The following is a 9,796-nucleotide window of genomic DNA, read 5'->3' on the forward strand; positions in this document are numbered from 1 at the left end:
AATATATTGTAGTGAAATATATTGGAGTGAAGTATCCAACTCCAACCCTCCCCTGAACTAGCTATACTGAGAGCATGTGACTAATCTCTGGGTAACAAATGCCAACGGTTATACAACAGGGCCTCTTCCAAGCCCATAGATGCATAACATATCTCTGGAAAGATGTGAACCCCCCCAACCCATCAAGTATGGCTAGACCAAATGCAGAAATATATAGACAGCATGCAATACCTATACACAAAAAGAACAGTCCCTAAGAAGTTCGATAAAATATGGGGCTCTTGGCCCATCCCTTAAGGTACCAATCCATGAAAGCCACAGCTCTACCACTGGTTTATAGATCGATTTCCAATGCACCCTACTTACCATGTGCCCATGGCAAACCCTACACCCCTGGACTTGTCTGTTACATTGTTAAGTAAACAGTTCTTATTATTTACTTTATGTTATGTTATTTTTATTTTAATATTACTTTATTTTTAGAAAAAACTGCAGCAATACTTTAAAGTTTCTAACTGTGATGTGTAACAACAGATGTACATGCAATATATGATAATTGACCAATAAAGGTTATGATGTTAAAAAAAAACAAAAACAGACCAGCTACCTTCTAATAGGATCACATGGCTGATTGCCCAAACTCCACCCAAAAACAGTTTTAGTTCCATATTGAAAGAAAATGTGGTTCTGCCAAGTTTCCAATAAACATTTATTACACATTTCCAGTGGTTTTATAGTTAAACATTCTCTGCACTGTTTCTAATTACTGAAACAGTGTTGCAGAAGCCAAGTGAGTGGTAGTGCTTTATTTAGCAAATGGACAAAAGAGTTATCGACTTACCTCACTTGACAACAGAAATGGATAAACAAATTCTGCATCAGTAACAGTTACATTTACAAACAGGTATAAACCAATGAAAATATGTATGAGTATATATTGTAAATTGCTTAAAATGACATTTTCTTTCATTAAGCAAAGGGCAGTTTTTGTGTGGAGTTCCCCTTTAAATAATTGCATGCATTATACCAAATAAAAGTATTTTGGCTAATTTGAATGAACTAAACCAAAAATGTGACTACCCCCTTCCCCCCCAAAAAACATGGGAAATAACATATGTAATCCACAGTGCCCTTGGGCCTAATGGGGAAAATAAGTAGTGGGTTAACTTTCTGGATCATGCAACAGGATGCATTTCCTTCCAGTTATTGTCTCCCATGGGAGAAGTTTCAAAAGACTTTTGAAAGGGAGGAGAAGGGATGGGTAATTCTGTAGGGATATCTGAAAAATATTCTATTTTAGGAACTGGAAATATGGTCTAGTAACCCCCCAAAAAATAATGATTGTTTGAAACTGAAGTTGGGAGGTACTATCAGGTAGTATTGCCGTCTAAAGTGCCCACCTGTTCAACCCCATCTTCTGTGTCCCTTTTCGGTCCAAAAGACAATCTTGGTCTCTCTGGCTTTTAACTCTCCCTGTACTTTCCAAACAATATGTCCACCCAGATCACTACCCCCAATTACGCCACCCCTCCAACTGCACCTGAAACATATGCTTCTGCTCCCTACCCCAGTTTTGGCTCTGTCAACTATCCTTTGGCAATTGGCTGAATAAAGCACTATGGCTCTATACAGATCTTTTGTGATTAGAGAGCCTTTAATTTAGTAAACTGAAGGCCTATGTCCCATAGGCCTAATGCAAAAGCACCCAGTGTTTTACCTTCCAGTGGCATGAGGGGATGGTGCGTAATTCTGGGTATGCAAGATCACAATATAAGGCAGATCAGGCTAATCTGGCCCCTGCACCATTAATTGGGTCATAGGCAGGGCATTTGCAGACGTCTTTGGCCTTATGCAGTGCAATCACATTTTTTGGCTGCCCGAACAGTGTCTGGAGAAGTTCTGGCCTTCCACTGGGAAGGCTGTAGGTTTGGACCCATATATGGGCCAATAAGCTGCAGCTTTAGATATTGCATATTCAATGCTAGACATGCTAGACACTGGATTATTGAAATTGCAGTGGTTTTATGTGGTTGAAAAATTAGTTTCTTTGACTTGTACTGAATCACTGTGGGTAAATTGCACTGACCATTATGAATTGTTTGGAATTGATTGTTCCATAGCAGTCGCTCATCAGTCTGCCAATGTGAACCTTAAGGCTCCCTTTGCATGCTGGGCCTAGTTGCACAAATGACTTACAGCTAATGAACTCCCAGTGATAATTGCTTGACAAGCAAATTCACCAGTAGGATAAAGGACTACTATAGGACTACTATTGAAGTCAATAGAGGTTTTCTTATTTTGGCCTTTTGATACCTTCCTGCCTATAATTTCCCTGTGTGCTATTGCCCTAAGTCTTATGGCACTAGGACATTTGGACTACCAGCCAGAACTACAATTAGGGTTCCAGGTGCCTGAAAGCACTGCTTTTCTGTACAGCAGTGACCCCCAACAAGGGGTTCATGAGCAACATGTTGCTCCCCAACCACTGTGATGTTGCTCCCAGTGGCCTCAAAGTAGGTGCCTATTTTTAAATACGGCTTTACTCCAAGCAGAGCCTCCTGTAGGCCAGTAGTGGGCCTACCTCCTGTAGGCCACATGGGGCTACCAAATAGCCAATCAGAGTCCTTATTTGGCATCCTCAAAGAACTCTTGTCATGCTTGTATTGCTCACCAACACCTCTTACATCTGAGTGTGGCTCACAAGTAAAAAAGGTTGGGAATCCCTGCTGTACAATTTACAGGAAACCTTTCTAACAGAATGATTGGAATGCAGCTTACTGGCCCTACGCTGTGTTCCATGTATATATATGTTTACCAGTAACTGCTACCATGTAAGGGGAGCAAGCATCCCACTGCAGCCTCACTGGATTTGCAAGGGAGTCTAACCCTACAGTTTATAAGTTATAATGACATTTCTGTAAAGAGGTTTCTTTAATCTATCAAGTTGTGATGGTGAGCAGCTCAAATGATTTATCCTCGTAACTGCCACTTATATTTATCTGTCTTTTCTTCATTTACAGGAAAACCCAAGTAACTGGATTTCTGTAAGGACCAAGAAAACAGAGGGGAATGCTGCATAGAATGCCTACCAGGATAAAGTCAATAAAAGTAGGTTACCATGCTGATTACTCTTGCCAGTAAATAAGAGTTCTCATGTCTAACAAAATATGGATCCCCTAGTGGGGGAATCCATAACTGTGGTAATATAGTACAATGACCTAGATATCTCTCAAATATGGCAAAAAGTCCTGATTTTATTAGCCCTTTAATTGTAAGGTGAAGTGCACATTTTTAGTTGAGGTTATGCTAGGATCTGCATGTGTGGGCTACTTAAAGGGCAATGAAAGGTTAATATAAATTAAAAGTAAGTCTAAAGGCATTATTTTTAAGTACTTACTGCATATCTAAATTCCCAGATCCCTGCTTGCTTCTCTGAGATATGGTGCTGGCAGCCTACAGCAGTGTGAAGCCTACAGTGACATCACTGAAATCTCTCTGTGCTTCCTGTAGGTGCCAGCGGCAGCCTTCCTATTCTCTGAGCATGTGTGTAACTTGATCCTGTCTCCTGTTCTGAGCTACACAAGCCCACCAGCCAATCAGAAGCGGATCTGGCAGAGGGGAGGGGGGGAGGGAATGAAACACATGTGCAGTATGAAGCAAGGAGGGAAAGGAAGGGAGAATACCTTTTTAGAGATGGCTGCCTGTTCTAGAAAATGTGAAGTAAGTGTGACTGAGTAAATATGTGATTAGATGAGCCAAAAGTATGGGGTTTTTACTAAACAATAGGAGGACTATTGGGCAGTATGCTTTTTACATTTTGACTTGCATTCTCCTTTAAGTGATGTACCACCAGGAGAAAGCTCCCAGTGCAGACAGCTATATCTGGTCACGTGCATGTGTATAATGAGAGAGTTTCCTAGCTCACCCATTATGCACATGCTTGCAACATCATATGCATGTGCATAATTAGTAAGTGGGAACACTGAGCCTCATTTGCTTGTACGGGGAGCTGTTTTCTGGTGCAAGTGGCATAGCACTCTCTACCACCATTTTTTTCAAAAAATAATTTCCCAAAAACAGAGAGCAGGCTCCTCTGTTTCAGATAGCGGCTGCCATTTTAGCTTGGTCTCACTAGTTTCCGTGCTGCAGCTCTAGCTACTCAGCACAGTTGGGAGGGGGAGCAAGTTTAGATGGGAGGGGGAGCAGGAGAGGAAAGAGATGCGCAGACTCATGCCATGCCCTGAAGGATTTTTCTGAGAGAAGGAAGTCTGGTAACCAAGAATATGTGTGCACAAAAGAAGACTGAGGTTTTCTGTGAGTGCATATGGCTGTATTTACATAGATCTTTCTGATAAAGCTTACTTAAATTTTCTCTTTTCCTTCTCCTTTAAGGTTGTCTGACTTTTTGGGATGCCATTTTGCAGCTGAGTTCCAGGACAATTTTTGGGGTTTTCCTTATGTCCCATTAGCCCTGGTCATGATGTGCTGCAGAGGAGGAAGTTGCTTATTGTTTTATATGGTTGGCGCATTTCACAATTGTGACACAAAGGTTTTCCTTGTCCTTTAACAGTCCTCTTAGCGTACTATGGCCTTCATAAAACGACTTATAGCCTTGTGTCCTTGTGTACTTCTGGAACTTTTTGTGACTTCTAATATCCTTATCAGGGGAATAAGGTACCTCCACTTCTCCAGTAGAGAATTCGGGTGCACAATCAAAGGATGTCTTATATGAATAAGAAGGATCAGCACTTTCATGATACTTTATTCCACATGATAATACAGTATCATATCTGATACTTTCCCCAAACGTTGGATGTGATACTATATTATCATGTGGAATAAAGAATCATGAACACGATACCAGGAGAGTGCTAATCCATCTCTTATATATATAAGTAGTAATTGTAACTTACGTATTTACAGAATCATTTTCATTTACATTGAGACTTTCACAGCAGCTAATAAATGCTTGTGAAAGAGCAGGAAATGGCTGAAGAGCCTACAGCAAATCTCAGACAGAGAGAACAAGGAAATAAGACAGGTTGCTGTGGGGAACCATCCATTTGACCTTAGACTTATACACAAAATGGAATGTCTCCTAGTCCCAAATTTTAGTCCCATGGCCCCTAGTGGTTCCTGGGTTCCTGATGGACTCCCGTTCCTCACAAATGTAAATGAAAAAGAGGACCATCTCCAGCATCTCCCTTACTTCCTGCTTACCTTGCAAAGGAATTATGGGAGTTGTAGTAGCTCAGCAGTTAAGTTAAAGTGATCAATTTGTATTATCCTGGGGAAAAATTACTATGACATAATACCAGAAAGTGTCCTAAAATAGCCAAAATAGCAACTCTCAATAGCAACTATGTGACGAAGGTATTCATCAAAACAATTCAAAATAGGTATGGTGTACAGAATGTGAGCCTTTAATTGCAATGCAGGTATGGGACCTGGTATCTGGAATGCTTGGGACCTGGGGTTTTCCACATAAGGGATCCTTCCATAATTTGGATCTTCATGCCTTAAGTGTACTCTCTCAGTAGGGATCAAGTACAAGGCACTGTTTATTATTACAGAGAAAAAGGAAATCATGTTTAAAAATCTGAATAATTTGATTAAAATGTCAATAGGAGACGGTCTTCCTGTCATTTGGAGCTTTCTGGATAACAGGTTTTCCATACCTGTACTCATGTTGAATCTGCTGTGCTGTGGCTATCACTTCCTATAAGTTGACACTAGAATTTGGGCTTCGAGCACTGCTATTTTAAGCGCCACTGTGCATGTGACATCACAAACCTCTTGTGAGGCAAAGATAATGCTAGTTTGGCATGATGTCATTCCCTTTTATAGGCATGTCTCAGCTTCTGCTAATACAAACTACACTAATACCTGCAGGAGCATATGCACAGTATGTAGCTACAGGAAGCTTCTTATTAAAGGAAACATTATTAGAAATGGTTTATGTAATTTGTTTGTCTGCATCATCTTAAAAATTTAAATACGGTCTCTCACCCTAGTAGTGACATGACATTGTGGTCCCTGTTTGTGTCCTTGATGTAAGACACAAGTATATAGGCAAGTCCAGCCCTAAATTGCTTGCATTTAATCTGCATTCAGGTTGTTATGGTCATCAACTCTAGCAACCACAGAGAGGGATAGAGAGACAAAATCTGCAGCAGGATAGGGTTGATAAAGCAAAAATTACGCTGATAACGGGTGTCACTATAAATCAAGCTTATAATTGACATGTCTGCCTCCTAAACAGGAAGCTGTGCTACTTTTTTTGAGAAGTGATTATTATTACTACCCATATAAAAGGCTTGGGCAAGTTGGCCCACTCACCATGCACATGGCACTCTGTTTCATGGTTCTGATTGGGAACCATGTACCTTGTAGCATGTGGAATATTATCTTAAAGGTGCTTTTTCACAATATTTTCAGATTCCCACTTTTGGTATATTTATATAGTTTTATGTGTGTAAAGCCATTACTTCTAGAATATATTGCAGGCTGCAGCATATCTCTAATTGGGAATTATTTAGTCCAGGCTGTTGGTGGAAAGCTGGAATTTGTACTTCGGCAACAGATGGAGGGCTGCAATTTTGTCAATTGTTAATTGTACTGGGCTCATTTACCATGGATTGGGCAATATGCAAGAATCGCTGTGTACTTTGCATGTTGCCCTGAGGGTTATGCCCTCAGGTGGAGCCCTTTAGTTCAGATGCTCAGGGAGCACCAGGGGCCAAATGGCATAGGGGACCCTGGGTACCAACACAAATGCTCTCTCTGCCATACCTTAATACTGAACGTATACCCTTCAAGGGTTAATATGCATTTTTACTGCTAAGAGGCAACTAGCTTCATTGTCTAACTTCATCTCTATTATCACCTATCATCCAAAAACTGTTGTTTGTACCTATATAATGATAAACGGTATATTGTATTTAAATGCCAAATAAATCCTTGCCTTAGAATTAACTGCATTTTAAAAACCATTTAGAATCCCTGTGACTATTAAAATTAACCCAAGGCTTTAGTGTTTCCTTTCTATTTGATATAATCAGATTGTTAATCTGAATCTGTTTTTTTAAAGAGCAACAGTTCTGTCTTGTTTTGAAGCTGTAATTCATTATAACAGAGTATTCAGACTTCAGAAGTCCAAGATCCTTTTTGAAACCCACATATTCTGAACAGAACAGAACTAATTAACAGCATAACAAAGAAAAGTGCAGGAAACATCTCCACATCTGGCTGAAAACATAAGAAAACTCAATATATTTAGCCGCAGTATATTGGCAAGAACTAATTATCTGTTAGTTAAATATTAAAAGATAACTTCTGCATGATGGTATGATTCCTTTAAAGTTACGTAGCTTGGTGCCAGCTCTGGGTCCAATTGCCCAAAATAACCTATCCTTGTAATAACTTATGGCTTATGGGTCACTTGGATCTGGGTAGATGTTTAAATACAGCAAAATGTTTTTTTTCCTCCTTAAATAAATCATTGTCAACTCATTTGTGTCTCCATTATGGCTCTGGCTATCCCAAGCTTAGAGCAGCTGGCTGTGCACTAATGAGAGAGGAAAAGTTGTGTATGGTTAGGCAGCCAGTCTGTGTGACATTAGGCAACATCAACATGCTTCCCACCAACACACGGACCCAGCTGCAACAAGGGTTGTTAAAAAGCGGTGCAACTCACAGCAGAAGTCGCAGTCATCCGTATATATTCTCCCCCCACCACCCTTTAAAAAACTGAAGACATGGATAAACTGGCTAAAGCTGTCAGGTTCCCCCCTTTCCAACATTAACCAATGCCAGGGCTGCAACAGATGTCCTTTCACTGGGTTTTAGGGGTATAAAAGCACCTGGGCAGTTTTACTTCCCCTTGTAGTCTTTGTCCCAAGATAAAAAGCGCTGCCTTTTAATATGGCTTTGAAGGAATGTCTTACCTGTCTTTGCTCAGCAGTGCTAATGCACTACAAGGTTAATACCTTGTGTTCCTGCAGGATACGGCGCGGTTTGGTAGTGATGCAGTGCTGTGTGACTGTGAACGCTGATATTCCATGCTATTTAAAACATTCTCTTCCCCTACAGTTCAGTCCAGCAAACTGTAGCTCTCTCCTCTCTTCTGTCTTTCCCTCTCTCCCTCTTCTGTCATCTCTTCTCCCCACCCCTTTATCATCCATCTTCCTTAAAGGGGGCTAATCCTTATAAGGACATTGCTAGGGAAAAAATCCCCCCTCTCTGTTTCTCTCCCCGGAGCTCACTGGATATATGGGAATGATCGCATGATCCCTCCACTTGCTGGAAAAATGTGCTTAAATACTTCTGGTGCTCTATATTGTAGGCACAGCTCCATGTCCACCAACAGTTAAAAAAGCCTCTTGTTAGGTAGTTTGCCAGGATATATATGACAAAGAATGTTAACCAGCTTTATGGCAAGCATCCGTCCTCGCTGATCATAGATATCCAAAAGAAAAGGTTTACGATTCAATAGTGTTTTCATGTACGTGACAGCAAGTCAGGAAAAATAAGATCTGAGAAGGCTTCACCTCCTCGAAATAATTTACTGGGATGTGGGGTACCAAGAAATGCCATTGTATACCCTACACTTGCAGATATACAAATACTTACATATAGGGCATCCTATAAGATGTTCATCCTGCTGTAGCTCCAATAGAGAGGCAAAAATATGGTGATAACTCTGCACTGTATTGGTTTTTGCCAAAAAAAAAGACCATGGCCACCGCTTCATGGGGTGCTCCACCAAAGGAAGCAATGTTGATACCAGTCAGCATACAGGATAGTTAAAACGTAGCAGTTTAAACGTAGCAGTTTAGTGCCTTTATAAGATACCATAGACCAGGGGTGTCAAACTCAATTGCACAGGGAAACAAAATCCAAAACACACTTTAGGTCGCGGGCCGAACAGGATAAACATTTATTGAACACATTAAAACTAAACTTTTAAAACGTTGTGCTTTTAATGATATTAGACTCAAGTATATTAATAGGGTCTGGGTGAGAGGAGACTACTAGAAAGAAGGTTTGATCCTCCGAAGTGCAATAGTGCAAATGCTCTCTGTAGCTTCTTTTTAGCTACTCATACGAATAGAGTCCTCAGGGGAGCTACACAATATGAAACTAAAGTCCCGGCCGGGAACGTACTTGAAATAGAAGTGGAAAGAAACTAGCCACTAGCTCACACTGTTCAGCGGCGTCACTACTGCAGTGCTTCCTGCTTGTATGGATCCCTATTCAGACCACTTCTTCTTGGCGTGTTAATCACAACCAATAATATATAAAATGATCTCGCGGGCCTTGAGTTTGACACATATGCCATAGACAGTCACTATTTATTGGGCCGGTGGAAAGATTGGGCCTCTGTGTACTTGAAATGCTATTTTAAATCCCAGTCCAGACCCTGTCAAGCTGGCAGTACACAGTCCAATAAAAGCTACAGACTCATCCTCTCCTAACCTAGTCCATAGTTATGGGCCTTCCAACACGCTGCTGGAAAAATAAAGGGTAATTTTCCTTAAAGTTGGTCGGGCGTTGCAGTCTAAAGCTGGCCAAACATCGACTGATTAAAAGTGCAAACCTGACCCCTCCAGATCAAGTGAGTATCTTATTGGCCTGACTGACCAATTTCTGGATGTATATCAGGTTAGAAAATCTCATTAGGGTACGGGTGTGTTGATCCAATCAGATATTGTAGCACTTTTTTTTTTTTATTGTCTGGACTTGTCCATAGCATGCATTAGCAAAAGGGAAATAAGGCTTGCGGGTCTCCTTGTGT

General features: G+C 40.7%; 1 protein-coding gene and 1 long non-coding RNA gene across 2 annotated transcripts in view; one reads left to right on the forward strand and one right to left on the reverse strand.

Moving 5' to 3' along the window:
• The window catches only part of LOC105948193, a 49,527-nt gene extending 44,024 nt beyond the window's left edge, over nt 1-5,503 (forward strand). Inside the window, exons 3-4 of the long non-coding RNA XR_004219899.1 lie at nt 3,021-3,108; nt 4,393-5,503. This is a non-coding gene — a long non-coding RNA (uncharacterized LOC105948193). The remainder of the gene's footprint in view (nt 1-3,020; nt 3,109-4,392) is intronic.
• Nucleotides 1-8,060, reverse strand: part of pnck (pregnancy up-regulated nonubiquitous CaM kinase) — a 44,073-nt gene extending 36,013 nt beyond the window's left edge. The window contains exon 1 of the mRNA NM_001102989.1: nt 7,947-8,060. The gene's annotated coding sequence lies outside the window, so the exon portion shown is untranslated. The remainder of the gene's footprint in view (nt 1-7,946) is intronic.
• Between the last annotated feature and the right edge of the window lie 1,736 nt (nt 8,061-9,796).

This window comes from Xenopus tropicalis, chromosome 8 (genome assembly GCF_000004195.4).
Source record: "Xenopus tropicalis strain Nigerian chromosome 8, UCB_Xtro_10.0, whole genome shotgun sequence".
Classification (NCBI taxonomy): Eukaryota; Metazoa; Chordata; class Amphibia; order Anura; family Pipidae; genus Xenopus; species Xenopus tropicalis.